Source organism: Mirounga angustirostris, unplaced genomic scaffold (genome assembly GCF_029215605.1).
Source record: "Mirounga angustirostris isolate CCGP_5_RB_7025 unplaced genomic scaffold, mMirAng1.0.hap1 SCAF_11, whole genome shotgun sequence".
Classification (NCBI taxonomy): domain Eukaryota; kingdom Metazoa; phylum Chordata; class Mammalia; order Carnivora; family Phocidae; genus Mirounga; species Mirounga angustirostris.
Genome location: NW_026991719.1, coordinates 39,540,914 through 39,555,283, shown reverse-complemented (window position 1 = coordinate 39,555,283; position 14,370 = coordinate 39,540,914). Strand labels below are relative to the sequence as shown.

The 14,370-nt window shown below is 38.7% G+C and overlaps 1 pseudogene; it reads left to right on the top strand.

The window, feature by feature from the left end:
• LOC135361921 (small ribosomal subunit protein uS5-like) overlaps nt 1–12,834 on the top strand; it is a 146,538-nt pseudogene extending 133,704 nt beyond the window's left edge.
• Nucleotides 12,835–14,370: the final 1,536 nt, after the last annotated feature.

Here is a 14,370-nt window from a genome sequence, read left to right as displayed (position 1 = left end):
CTGTAATGGAATGTATTTGGAAATTAGGGGGTAGTTGGGAGGGAATGCTTCTGGTGTCTTAAGGCTCACCCTGGTAGGCAAACCCCTCTTCTGCCTATCTTACCCATTTCTTGAAAGAATGATCTTGACGCTTCATGACACTAAGGGGTAAAGCAGAAACCTACACCACACACCTTCAACTGTAGATCAGATTCCATTAAGGTGAACTCCAATGGCTGCCCACATTCTTTAGCTCTATTGGAATGTAGTTGTGTTTGGTGTTAGGCAAACTGGGTAAACTTAGCACTAGTTTAGAAATAGTTGATGTAATGGAATAGATGATCTCAAAAGTCTCCAACTCTAAAATGCTATGAATTCTGTGAATTCTATTCCTATTAACTTTTACTTGTGACCTGGGGATAAGATTAATAAAATAAAATGAAAAACTTAAGTTTGTCCTTTTTCCACTAATTTTCTATGATAAAGTAATGCATGATAATGTTATAAAGTTTACCATATAATGAATATATAAAATGTGAACTGAATCTCCCTGCCACCCCTGGTTTCTCTACCCAGAGTCAAACACTGTTAATATTCTCTTGTAGATCTGCTCAGATATTTTCTATGCCTACACAGAATCTTAGTCTTTTTAAGATAAGAATTTTTCCATTATGCAGTAATGCTAGACAGACACAATGAACAATATATTTTCTATTTTAATGTATTTAACTGATTATTCTTTCTCCTGTTAAAATTCATTTTCTTAAAATGATTTTCTTAAAGTACACACACATATAAGAAGCATAATATTCTTGGATCATTTACATAAACTGGAGAATTTTCAGAACATTTGATTTTTACTGGGAGTTGAGTTCTTTTCAAAACGCACATTAACTTCAGATATATTTACACTAAATTAAAAAGTGAGCAAAGTCATGACAAGCTTGGATTTCTAATCTGTCTTCGGAAAGGATCACATGTGTCAGGTGGTTTGTATTTAGTGCTGATGTTTCATTAATGGATCCATATTACTTTATAAAATATATAGTTTCAAAAATTCTATCAGTGTGCTTGGTGTGCCTTCTTGAAACTATTTGACATATTAGTAACTTCCTGGCATGATGCTTTTTTGAAGGAACCACCCTAGCTCTATTCTATGTCTTATCAATGACATACTAGATAACATTGGGAAAACAGTACAGCATAATTAATAGCAATTATCAGATAAGATCTGTGTGACTTTTGTTTTGTTGATTCCTAAAGAGAGGAAGCCCAGGGAAGTGATTGTTTAGCTTCCTGAAATGCCTTTTAACAAGATTTTTTTAGCCTTGTGGAAAGCCTAGACTCCAAGCTCTTTCTTGTTGGTAAGTGCTAAACTTAGCCAGACCCCCTGCTGCCTCAATGGATCCCATTAACCAGACAGTTGCTAGATTTCCACCTCAACCTGAAATGACTCAGCCAGAGACCAGAATGGGGCATTTTGAGGTGAAAAACCCAACCCCTGCCTGAAGTTTTTATATCAGCAACAACAGGGTATGTCCCTGAAGATAGTGTGAAACAGCTTGTTCTACTGAACAGTGGTTTGTTGCTTTGCCTTTCAAATTGCATGTGGATGACAAGGGACAGAGTGGGTGCAATGGTGCCAATGCACATGGGGCTGTCAGCTGGGGAGATGGGGGTTTTCCTGAACCTACGCATCCTCTAGATGGCTCCAGATGGATCGAAAACTCCGAGCGTCTCTTTTCAGCATCAAGAGGCAGATGATCAGCATTTGCAGAAACACGTGACACAAGAGCAGCACTTGGACATTATGTAAAGAGAGCTGCCTTTGTTCTGTTCCCAGGAGGATGCAGAGGGAAAGCTCCACAAAAGATCCAGATTAGAGCCATATAAACACTGAGCAGCTAGAGCTGGAAACCTTAGGTAAATGCCTCTCAGGGAGATACAAAAGGAGAAAGGAGGTAGGGAAAGAGAGTGGACTAAGGGAAGCCTAAGGAAAGGTAGTGAAATTTTTGTGAGGTGGGGAATGGTACTTAAAATTTCAAGTGATTGAAAATTTAGCATATTGAAATACATCGGATCCAGAAGGATTAGGGGCCAAGTCAACAGTTAGGGAAAACTCCAACAAAAGTGAAAGTGGAAAATTTGTCTACAGCTTATTTTTTTTTATAGACAAGGGAATTTGACTTATGATGGCTTCCATAAGCATGCCATATTCATGAAACAATAGTGTGTTAAGAAGCAAAATGACAAACCGGAAAGGACCATGGAAAGAAATCTAGGTACTAAGCACTAGATAATTAAATTGGCATAGGCTGATTCTGGAGAAAATCTGGAATCGTGGTGAGGTAGACTCTTCCATTGACGGTCTCCAATGAAACACTCCTCACAGGATTCATGCCCTTGGGTAGTCTTCTTCCAAATGGACTCAGGTTTGGTCATCTGACTGGCTCTGGCCAGTGGAATATCAGCAAGTGAGATGACGTAGAGGCTTGATAAACCCTTTACATTGGAACTTGCCTTTTTGGAATACTCCCGCATAGAAGCATTGTTGTAAAGATACTTGGGCTAGACTGTGGAATGAAGAGAGGACACGAAGAGAGAGACTGTAGATGGTGAGAGGCCACTTTACGTATTACTACTTCAGTCAAACTCCCAGCTGAATGCAGCTCCTTGAGTGACCTTAGCTATACTACATAGAGCAAAAGAACCTTCCAGTTGCTACCAACCAACCCACAGAACTATGAGAATAATGAATTGTCATTTTCAGACACTAAGTTTTGATGGTTTATTACGCAGTAATAGAGATCTGAAACAAATAGTCATGTAAATGCCCTCATTTATCAAACAGGAAGCTGGGACCGAAAATGGCCAAAGGGTTTGCCCAAAGTCTTACAACTAGTTAGTGAAAGAATGGGGACTAGAACTCAGATCTCTTGATAGCCAAACAAGTGTTTCCTCCTCCACATGACCCAAAACACTACTATTAATATCTAACCCTTAGTGAAGGATTTCTGTATGACAGGCACTATGGGAAGCATTTCACATTCAGGTACTACCATTATCCCAATTTTATAAGCCAGGAAACCAAAGTTTAGAGAATAATTTGCCTGAAGTCACACAGCAGGTAAATAATAGAGCTGTCTTTCTAATCCCACACTCTGACTTCACAAACTTGTCTGAAGCACTGTATTATAAGAATGATGAATTATAGGTTAAGTATGAGTAAAGTAAACAGCCTATACAACAACGGGATTTAATCCACATCTGCCTCATTCATCACTCGTTTGAATTAAAAAATAATTGATCCCCACTAAATACCATTGTTGAGGATTAAATCAACTGGCCTTTGATCCAGTTCAGAAGGTATGCATAGATATGGTCTGCCACTTTAGGGATTTGGAGACCAACATTAACACCTTGTCACTATTTAAATGTTTGGCAAAATTCTCTTTTTCTGTAGGTTCCTATATAACTTAAACCCATGGCTTTTTTTGCAATACAAGTATCCATATGGTATTTTCTCAGTTACATTTGAATGATTGATATGTTATTTAGCAAGAACTGTTTGCTTCATAAGGAGCCTTAAAAATGCATATCTTTTATGTTTGAAAAAATGTTTTTGGTAACTGAAGTGAGTCATTTAAGTATACCTCTTCTGTAAAGCCTTTCTTGGTGAATCCTGGTCCTTAATGGCTCACGTCTTTATTCATTCTCCTTGTTCAATATATATTAAAGCATTCCAGTGTGAATATACTAGACGCAAAGGGCATACAGATTAACAAAATAGAGCTCTGCTTTAAGAAGTTTAGAATAATAGCAGTATAAGTTGATATGTCCTATCACAAAGGTATAGGTTAAGCCCTCTTCATCATTCATTAAGCTAATTTTGGTTAAGTGCTGACATCATGTCAGATAGAGAGCTGGGTGCCAGGTGAACCAATCAGACATAGCTCCCATCTTCAAGATCCCACAGTCCAGCAGGGGAGGTAGTTCATAATCAGGTAAACACATTGACAAAATGATCGGAACAAAATGAGAAGGCTGCTGTCATACAAGAATGGTCTGGGGACAGAGAGCTGGGGAGGAAGTATTTGCTAAGAGAGGAAGATCAGGGAAGATCTCTGACATGGCAACATTTAAAGAGCCAGACATATGAAGGAGGGGAGGAGAGAAGATACATCAGAGAGGCAACTCAAAGTGCAAAGATGCTGGGGTGGGGGTAGAGCTTGACACATACTAGGAATTAACCCCAGGCTCTTGTGACTGGATTATGATCAGTTCAGGTACTGGGCAGTGGTAGAAGATGAGGAGAGCAGGTATCAGATCATGTAGGCCTTGAAAACCATGGTAAGAATTTTATTCTCAGTGGGATGAACAGCTGTTGAAAGGGGGATGGTGTAATGCTGAGCTCAAGGACTCTGGAGACATGCTGTCTAAGTTCATTTCTCACCCCAACCACTTAGTGAATGTGTTCTCTTGGATAAGCAACTTAACTTTTCCATACCTCATCTTGCTCATCTATAAAATGAGAAGAAGAAGAATACTTATTGTTGTGAAGATGTATCGCATCAATAAACATAAAAGGCTTAGAAATGTACTTGACATTAAGCATTCAATCTGTGTTAGCAATTAAGCAAAGAAGAGGCATGATCCGATTCACATTTTTTAAAGATCATTCTTTCCACAGTGTGAAGTTGAAAAGAGGAGGCTGGGAGAGAAGGAAGAGAGACCAAGCTTTGCTATTTATCTAAACTGGGGATTGTGGAGGCTTGGACTCTTAACTGCTATATTCTTGTGTTAGACCATATTGCCTCACCAGCCGTATGAATTCACTTGACAGGTAGCTGAAAGGAGATCTATTCAGCATGGTCAGAAATGGACCTTGGTTGAAGTAGAACAAGCAAGACTCATATCCACTAGGACAGTTGATGAAAACAGAAAGATTTCTGAGGTAGTAAATCATCCAGGTAGTCAGGACTGGTATCAAGAATCACAGTGACCCAGCATGAGGCTGAGTTTCCCACAGACAAGCTGAGAGAATGTGGTAGAAACCAAGTTAGTTCAAGAAGGATTTCTGAGTGTCTACTGCAGGTATGCCACAGTTGGACAGACCGTTGGCATAATGGGGTATGGCATTCACCTGATGTTCAGGAGAATCATCTTCCAGGTAGGTAACAGGAGTTTATCCCAAGGGCACTGATATCTCGGGTGAGAAGTCCAGACAGAGGCTCAATTCTAAACAACCAGCAATGACAATTTTACCCATGCTGAAGTGTGACTTTCTTAAGAGTTGGGAAATTATCTTATTCACATTTTAAAAAACAATAGCTTTATTGAGATACAATTCATATACCATAAAGTTCAATATTTTAAAGTATAAAATTCAATGGTTTTTATGATTGTATGGAATCATACAACATGTGTGGCATTTTGTGTCTGGCTTTTTTTACCTAGCATAACGTTTTCAAGATTCATTCATGTTGTGGCATGTATCAGTACCTTATTCCTTTCTATGGCCAAATATTATTACATTATATTTTTATGACACATTTTGTTTATCCATTCTTCAGTTTATGGATATTCAGGTTTTTTCCATTTTGGACTTTATGAATAATGCTGCTGTGAATATTCATGTACAAGTTTTTGTGAGGACATATGCTTTCTCTTCTCCTGAGGATATACCTCAGAGTAGACTGTCTGGGTCATATGGTAACCGCATATTTAGTTATTTAATTATTTAAAGAACAACTAAACTATTTCCCCAAGGGTCTGTACCATTTTATATTCCATTAGTGTATAAAAATTTCAATTTCTCCACATCCTCATCAACACTTAGTCTTGTCCATCTTTTTTATTATAGCAATCCTAGTGAGCGTCAAGTAGTATCTCACTGTGGGTTTTTGTTTTGTTTTGTTTTGTTTTTGCAAAAAACCCTTCACATCACTTTATTTTAACCTTTATTCAAAAATGTAAAAAGTATAAGAAATGTGTAGTCCTGAGCTTCAGATGCTGACCTTCGATCTCATAGGCAAGTGGGGCAAAAATGGTCAGGATAGAAGTTCAGAGTTCCTACCACTCCAAGGAGACTAGGGCCTGCCCCCCTGCTTCTTGGCAGGCAGGATGAGACACAACTCAGCTTCCTCCTGCACACTCCCTTCTTCTTCACTCTCTCCTTCCTCAGAAATATCATTGCTTATAGTAACAATCTGGTGCTACCCTCTGATATGCACAGGGCCAGAACCTGACTTCAGACAGAAGGTTACAGGTGGCTGGAGCTGGAAGTCATCCAAACTGAGCATGAGTTGGCAGGACAACTTGAGGTTGGCCACAGGGACTGCAATCTCCTGGTGGTCATGGTTCCTGGCCATGACTTCTACCACACTACACTCCTCTTTGGCCCCCTCAGTGAGGCAGAGCATGGTCAAAGCCAACATAGTGCTCCACATCATCCTCTTCCTCTACCTTGAAGGTGAAAGAGCAGGTGTGGCTGGAGCGCTCACAGCCGAAGGAAAAACTGTCCACAGTGATCAGAGCCGGGACTCGCAGACCACCCCCCACCATCCCCAGGGCTCCGTGCTCCTGACTCAAGAATGCTAAGGAGGCAGCTGCGCCGGTGGCCATGCTACAGTCTCACTGTGGTTTTGATTTACATTTCCCTAATGACTAATGATGGTAAGCATGTGCTTGTTGGCCATTTGTATATCTTCTTTGGATAAATGTCTATTCAATCCTTTGCCTCTGTTTTAATTCGTTTAATTGGCTTTGTTGTTGTTGTTGTTAAATTGTAAGTGTTCTTTATTTACGCTGGGCACAAGTCCCTGTCAGATATATTATTTGCAAATGTTTTTTCCCCTTATGTGTGTTGTCTTTTCATTTTCTTAATAGCATCTGTTGAAGTACGAAAGTTTTTAATTTTGATGAAGTCTAATTATTTTTTCTTTAATTGCTTATGCTTTTGGTGTGATATCTAAGAAGACTTTGCCTACTCAAGGTTTTACTCCTTTGTTTTCTTCCAAGAGTTTTATAGTTTTTGCTCTTAAATTTGGGTCTATGATCCCTTTTGAATTAATTTTTGTATATTGTGTAACATAGGGGTCTAACTGTGATTTTTTTTGTGTGTGTGTATGTGGATGTCTAGTTGACTCAGCACCATTTGTTGAAAAGACTATTCTGTCTCTCATTGAATTGTCTTGGCACTCTTGTCAAAAATCAATTAACCATGAAATCATCTCATCTGTGATTTCTAATATACAGCTTAGAGCCCTGAACTTTGAAGTTTCCTAGTTGGAATTCAGACTTCCATCATATTTAACCTGACTTGATCTTTTAAGTCTGCCACTAGTGTACTATACTGATCCTTTATACCACCAAGCTCTGGGACTCCCCCACATTTACTCCTCTCCATTCCCAAAGTTTTATGTCTCTCTCTGGTGTGTATGTGGACAAAAGGAGCAAAGGTGGATGAACTCTGGTGGGGTATTAAGGTTTAAATATGGTTTTTAAGTATAGCAAATGGGTAGAGGGCTAAGCAGGAAATATTTATAGAATTAAAATAAAAATATGTGCACCATGAATGCTAATAGTTGGAGACTTCACTAACCTATGTTTAATAATTGTCATGTAGAGCATTTGTTGAGATGAAATGATTACTCCGAGTCCAATAATTTGGAACAAAAAGAGGCCCGAACGGGCTGCACCACCAGGGATTGCCGAGAAGTGCAGGCATGGAAGTGAAGCCCAGAGTCTGGGTGGACTCTTGATTTTATTTTCTTAGAATGTACAGTCTGTGGATGCAAAGAAAAAACAACTCAAGAAAGCAATCATGTGAGGGGCAGCGAGGAACTGTGTACATGACTATCAGTATGGGTCCTAGTGAGGCATTAGCTAGGGGGCTGCAGGAGATGGGAGAGCCAACCTCAGTAGGCCTAACTATCTTATCCGCCATCATTGCTGTTTTCAGCATGTACTGTTTTCAGTATGGAATGATGGGGGAATGGTTGGCTTTTGCCATAGGCATACAGCTTTTGCCATATATGTGTGTTCCTGTTATTATTGTTTCTTTTACCCACTGAGGTCTTGCTCTCCCACAAATAATGGCTAGAAAAAATAGAAGATCAACAAGAAAGTGGAAGATATGAACAACACTATAAACCAACTAGAAAAAGCATCTTTAGATCACTCCATGTAATGACAGTACAATGCCCATTCTTTTGAAGTGCACATAGAACACTCTCCAGGATAGACCATATGCAAGGTCATATAACAAGCCTCAATAAATTTAAAAGGACTGAAGTCATACAAAGTATGTTCTCTGACCACAAAGGAATGAAGTTAGAAACCAACAACAAAAATAATTTGTGAAACTCACAAATATGTGGAAATCAACTAACACACTTCTAAATAACAAATGGATCAAAGAAGAAATCACAAAGGAAATCAGAAAATACTTTGAGATGAATGAAAGTGAAGGTACAATATACCAAAACTCATAGGATACATTGAAAGCACTGATTAAAGAGAAATTTATAGCTCTGAACACCTATATAAAAAAGAGATCAGTAACCTAACCTTCCACCTTAAGGATCTAGAAAAAAAAAAAAGGCAAACTAAACCCAAAGGAAGCAGAAGGAAGGAAATAATAAAGATTAGAAACAACATTAATGAAATAGAAAATACAAAACCAATAGAGATAATCAACAAGACCAAAAGTTGGTTGTTAAAAAAGATCAACAAAATGGACAAGCTTTTAACCAGACTGACCAATGGAAAAAGAGAGAAGACTCAAATTACTAAACCAAGTATGAAGGAGAGAATGCTACTTCCAATCTTCCAGAAATAAAAAATTTTATGAGCAAATATTATGAACAACTGTATGCCAACAAATTAGATAGCGTAGATGAAATGGAAAAATTCCTAGAAAGACACAAACTACCAACACTGATTCAAGAAGAAATTGAAAAAATCTGAACAGAGGTGTCACAAGTGAAGAGATTGAATTAGTAGTTTTAAAATTTCACACAAAAAAAAGCCCATTCCCAGACAGATTTACTATTGTATTCTACCAAACATTTAAAGAAGAATTAATACTATTTCTTCACAAACTCTTCCAAAAAGAAGAGGAGGGAACATTGCCCAACTTATTTTATTAGGCTAATATTAACCTAATACCAAAACCAAAGATATGACAATAAAACTAACAGGCCACTATCCCTTATGAATATACAGACACAAAAATCCTCAAAAAAAAAAAAAAAAAAAACCAGCAAAGTGGACACAGCAACATATAAAAAGTATCAGATATGATGATCAAGTGGGACTTATCCCAGGAACACAAGGTTGCTTTAACATCAATCAAGGTAATGTAACATACTGATAGAATAATGGACAAAAGCTACATGATCATTTCAATAAATGCAGAAAAAACATTTGATAAAATACACATCTTCATGATAACAAGTCTCAACAAACTAGAAGTAGAAGGGAACTTCCTCTTTCTGATAAAGGGCATCCACAAAAAATTAGCAGCTAACATCATACTTAATACTGAATGCTTTCTCCTTAAGATCAGAAACAAAACAAGGATATCTACTCTACCTACTTCCTTTGAACATTGTATTGGAGGGTCTAGTCATGGCAATTACATAAGAAAAAAAGAAATAAAAGGCATCTAGATTAGAAAGGAAGAAGTAAAACCATTTCTATTTTTACATGAACTGATCTTGTATATATAAAATCCTAAGGAATACATACACAAAAAACTATTAGAATAAAGAAGTTTATATAAGTTACCAGGTACAAGATCAATATACATAAATTAATTATATTTTTATATGTCAACAATGAACCAAAAGAATATAAAAAAGAATAAATACTTAGAAATAAATTTAACAAAAAAGTGCAAAATTTATACTCTGAAAGCTATAAAATAGTGCTGAAGGAAAGGAAAGAAAATGTAAATGAATGGAAAGTCGTCTTGTGTTCATAATTCAAAAGGCTTAATATTGTTATATGGAGATACTCCCCAAGTTGATCTATAGATTTAATGCAATCCTTATGAAAATTCAAGCTGGCTTCTTTGCAGAAATTTATAAGCTAATCCTAAAATTCATTTGGAAATTCAAGTTTCTCATAATAGTCTAAACAATATTAAAAAAGAACAAAATTGAAGGACTCATTCTTTCTGATTTCAAAACTTACCACAGATGTATCTTGAAAGAAGTTGCTGTGGCCAATGTCAAAGAGGTTCCTGCCTATGTTCTTCTCTAGGATTTTGATGGATTCCTATCTCACATTGAGGTCTTTCATCCATTTTGAGTTTATCTTTGTGTATGGCGTTAGAGAATGGTTGAGTTTCATTCTTCTGTGTATAGCTGTCCAATTTTCCCAGCACCATTTATTGAAGAGACTGTCTTATTCCCATTGCATATTTTTTTCCTGTTTGTCGAAGATTATTTGACCATAGAGTTGAGGGTCCATATCTGGGCTCTCTCTTCTGTTCCATTGGTCTATATGTCTGTTTTTGTGCCAGTACCATGCTGTCCTGGTGATCACAGCTTTGTAATATAGCTTGAAATTGGGCAACGTGATGTCCCCAGCTTTGTTTTTCTTTTTCAACATTTCCTTGGTGATTCAGGGTCTTTTCTGATTCCATACAAATTTTAGGATTGTTTGTTCCAGCACTTTGAAAAATGTCATTGGAATTTTGATTGGGATGGCATTGAAGGTATAGAAGGCATAGACATTTTAACAATGTTTATTCTTCCGATCCATGAGCATGGAATGTTTTTCCATCTTTTTGTGTCTTCTTCAATTTTTTTAATGAGTGTTCTGTAGTTCCTAGAGTATAGATCCTTTACCTCTTTGGTTAGGTTTATTCCGAGGTATCTTATGGTTTTGGTGCTATTGTAAATGGAATCATTTCTCTAATTTCTCTTTCTACAGTTGCATTGTTAGTGTATAAGAAAGCATCTCCAAAGGCTAGTGAAACAGCTTCTTCTCCAAGAGAACACCAAATGGCGGATGATGCTGGTGCTGCAAGAGGGCCTGGAGGGCCTGGGGGCCCTGGAATGGGAGGCCATGACAGCTTCCATGGAGGCTTCAGCAGGGGCATCTGGGCCAAGGTCATGGCCGTGGTCGGGCCGGGGTCAAGGCCGTGGAGCCCGCAGAGGCAAGGCTGAAGACAAGGAGTGGATCCAGGTCACCAAGCTGGGCTGCCTGGTCAAGGACATGAAGATCAAGTCCCTGAAGGAGATCTGTCTCTTCTCTCTGCCTGTCAAGGAATCTGAGATCATTGATTTCTTCCTGGGAGCATCCCTCAAGGACGAGGTTCTGAAGATCATGCCTGTGCAAAAGCAGACCCATGCTGGCCAGCAGACCAGGTTCAAGGCGTTTGTTGCCATCGGAGATTACAATGGACACATCGGCTTGGGTGTCAAGTGCTCCAAGGAGGTCGCCACTGCCATCCGTGGGGCCATGATCCTGGCCAAGCTTTCCATCATCCCTGTGAGGTGAGGCTACTGGGGGAACAAGATCGGCAAGCCCCACACTTTCCCATGCAAGGTGACTGGCCGCTGTGGCTCTGTGCTGGTGTGTCTCGTCCCTGCCCCCAGAGGCACTGGCATTGTTTCAGCCCCTGTGCCCAAGAAGCTACTGATGATGGCCAGTATCGATGACTGGTACACCTCAGCCAGAGGCTGCACTGCCACCCTGGGGAACTTTGCTAAGGCTACTTTTGATGCCATCTCCAAGACCTACAGCTATCTCACCCCTGACCTCTGGAAGGAGAAGGTGTTCACCAAGTCTCCATATCAGGAATTCATTGACTATCTTGTGAAAACCCACACCAGAGTCTCCATGCAGAGGACCCAGGCTCCAGCTGTGACCACCACCTATTTTTATACAAGAAAAATAAAGTGAACTAAAGCTTATTAAAAAAAAAAAGGCTAGTGAAACAAAAGCAAAAATGAACTTTTGGGACTTCATCAAGATAAAAAGCTTCTGCACAGCAAAGGAAACAGTCAACAAAACAAAGAGGCAACCCACAGAATGGGAGACAATATTTGCAAATGACACTACAGACAAAGGGCTGGTATCCAAGATCTATAAAGAACTTCTCAAACTCAACACCCAAAAAACAAGTAATCTAGTCAAAAAATGGGCAGAAGACATGACAGACACTTCTCCAAAGAAGACATACAAATGGCTAACAGACACATGAAAAAATGTTCATCACCATTAGCCATCAGGGAAATTCAAATCAAAACCACACTGAGATACCACCTTACACCAGTTAGAATGGCAAAAATGGATAAGGCAAGAAACAACAACTGTTGGAGAGGTTGTGGAGAAAGGGGAACCCTCTTACACTGTTGGTGGGAATGCAAGTTGGTACAGCCACTTTGGAAAACAGTGTGGAGGTGCCTCAAAAATTTAAAAATAGAGCTACCCTATGACCCAGCAATTGCACTCCTGGGTATTTACCCCAAAGACACAGATGTAGTGAAAAGAAGGGCCATATTCACCCCAGTGTTCATAGCAGCAATGTCACAGCTTGGCAAAGAGCCAAGATGCCCTTCAACAGACAAATGGATAAAGAAGATGTGGTCTATATATACAATGGAATATTACTCATCCATCAGAAAAGATGAATACCCAACTTTTACATCAACAGGGATGGAACTGGAGGAGATTATGCTAAGTGAAATAAGTCAAGCAGAGAAAGTCAATTATCATATGGTTTCACTTATCTGTGGAACATAAGGAATAGCATGGAGGACATTAGGAGAAGGAAGGGAAAAATGAAGGGGGGAGGAATTGGAAGGAGAGATGAACCATGAGAGACTATGGACTCTGAGAAACAAACTGAGGGTTTTAAAGGGGAGGGGGGTCGGGGGATGGGTTAGCCGGGTGATGGGTATTAAGGAGGGCACGTACTGCATGGAGCACTGGGGTTTGTATGAAAACAATGAATCATGGATCACTGCATCGAAAACTGGTGATGTATGGTGACTAACATAATAAAATAAAATAAAATATAAAATAAAATAAAATAAAATAAAATAAATAAAATAAAATAAAATAAAATCTTACCACAAAGATACAGTAATCAAGGGCGCCTGGGTGGCTCAGTCGTTAAGTGTCTGCCTTCAGCTCAGGTCATGATCCCAGGGTCCTGGGATCGAGCCCCGCATCGGGCTCCCTGCTCCACGGGAAGCCTGCTTCTTCCTCTCCTGCTCCCCCTGCTTGTGTTCTCTCTCTTGCTGTGTCTCTCTCTGTCAAATAAATAAATAAAATCTTAAAAAAAAAGATACAGTAATCAAAACAGTGTAATACCAGTGTGAAGATAGACATATAGATCAATGGAATAGAATTGGAGTCCATAAATACTGCCTTACATTTATAGTCAATTGATTTTCAAGAAAGGTGCCAAGTTAATTCCATAGGGAAATAACAGTCTTCAGCACATGGTGCTGAAACAACTGGGTATCCACATGAAAAATAAAAAAGATATTAGACTACTACCTCACACCATACACAAAAATTAAATCAAAATGTGTCATTAACTTAAATATAAAAACTAAAATTATAAGACACTTAGAAGAAATATAGAAATAAGTCATGATGATCTTGGTTTAGGCAAAGACTTCTTAGATATGACACCAAAAACATGAGGGCAACAATAAGAAAAATGGATTAATTAGACTTGTTCAAAAGTAAAAATTTTGTGCTTCAAAGGACATGATCAAGAAAGTGAAAAGACAACTCACTGAACTGGAGAAAATATTTGCAAATCATATTATCTGATAAGGGACTTGCACCTAGAATATATAAAGAACTCTTATAATTCAATAATAAAAAGACAAATAATCCAGTTAAAATGTGCACAAGGAAGATATTTCTGATATATCTGATACATATTTCTGATACATCTTTCTTTTTTTTTTAAAGATTATTTATTTATTTATTTAACAGAGAAAGAGGGAGAGAGAGCATGAGCGAGCAGGGGGAGCGACAGGCAGAGGGAGAGGGAGAAGCAGGTTCCCTGCTGAGTGGAGAGCCTGGCATGGGGCTCAATCCCAGGACCTTGGGATCATGACCTGAGCCAAAGGCAGATGCTTAACCAACTGAACCACCCAGGCGCCCCGATACATATTTCTGATACACATTTCTTCAAGAAGATATTTCATGCACAAGGATCTGAGTACACATTTCACCAAGAATGGCCAATCAACATATGAAAAATGCTTAACATCATTCGACTTCAGGGAAATGCAAGTCAAAAGCACAGTGAGATACCAATTCACATCCACTGGGATGGATTAAACAGATGGACAAGAAGAAGTGTTGGTAAAGATGTGGAGAAAGTGGAACCCTCATGTACTGCTGGTG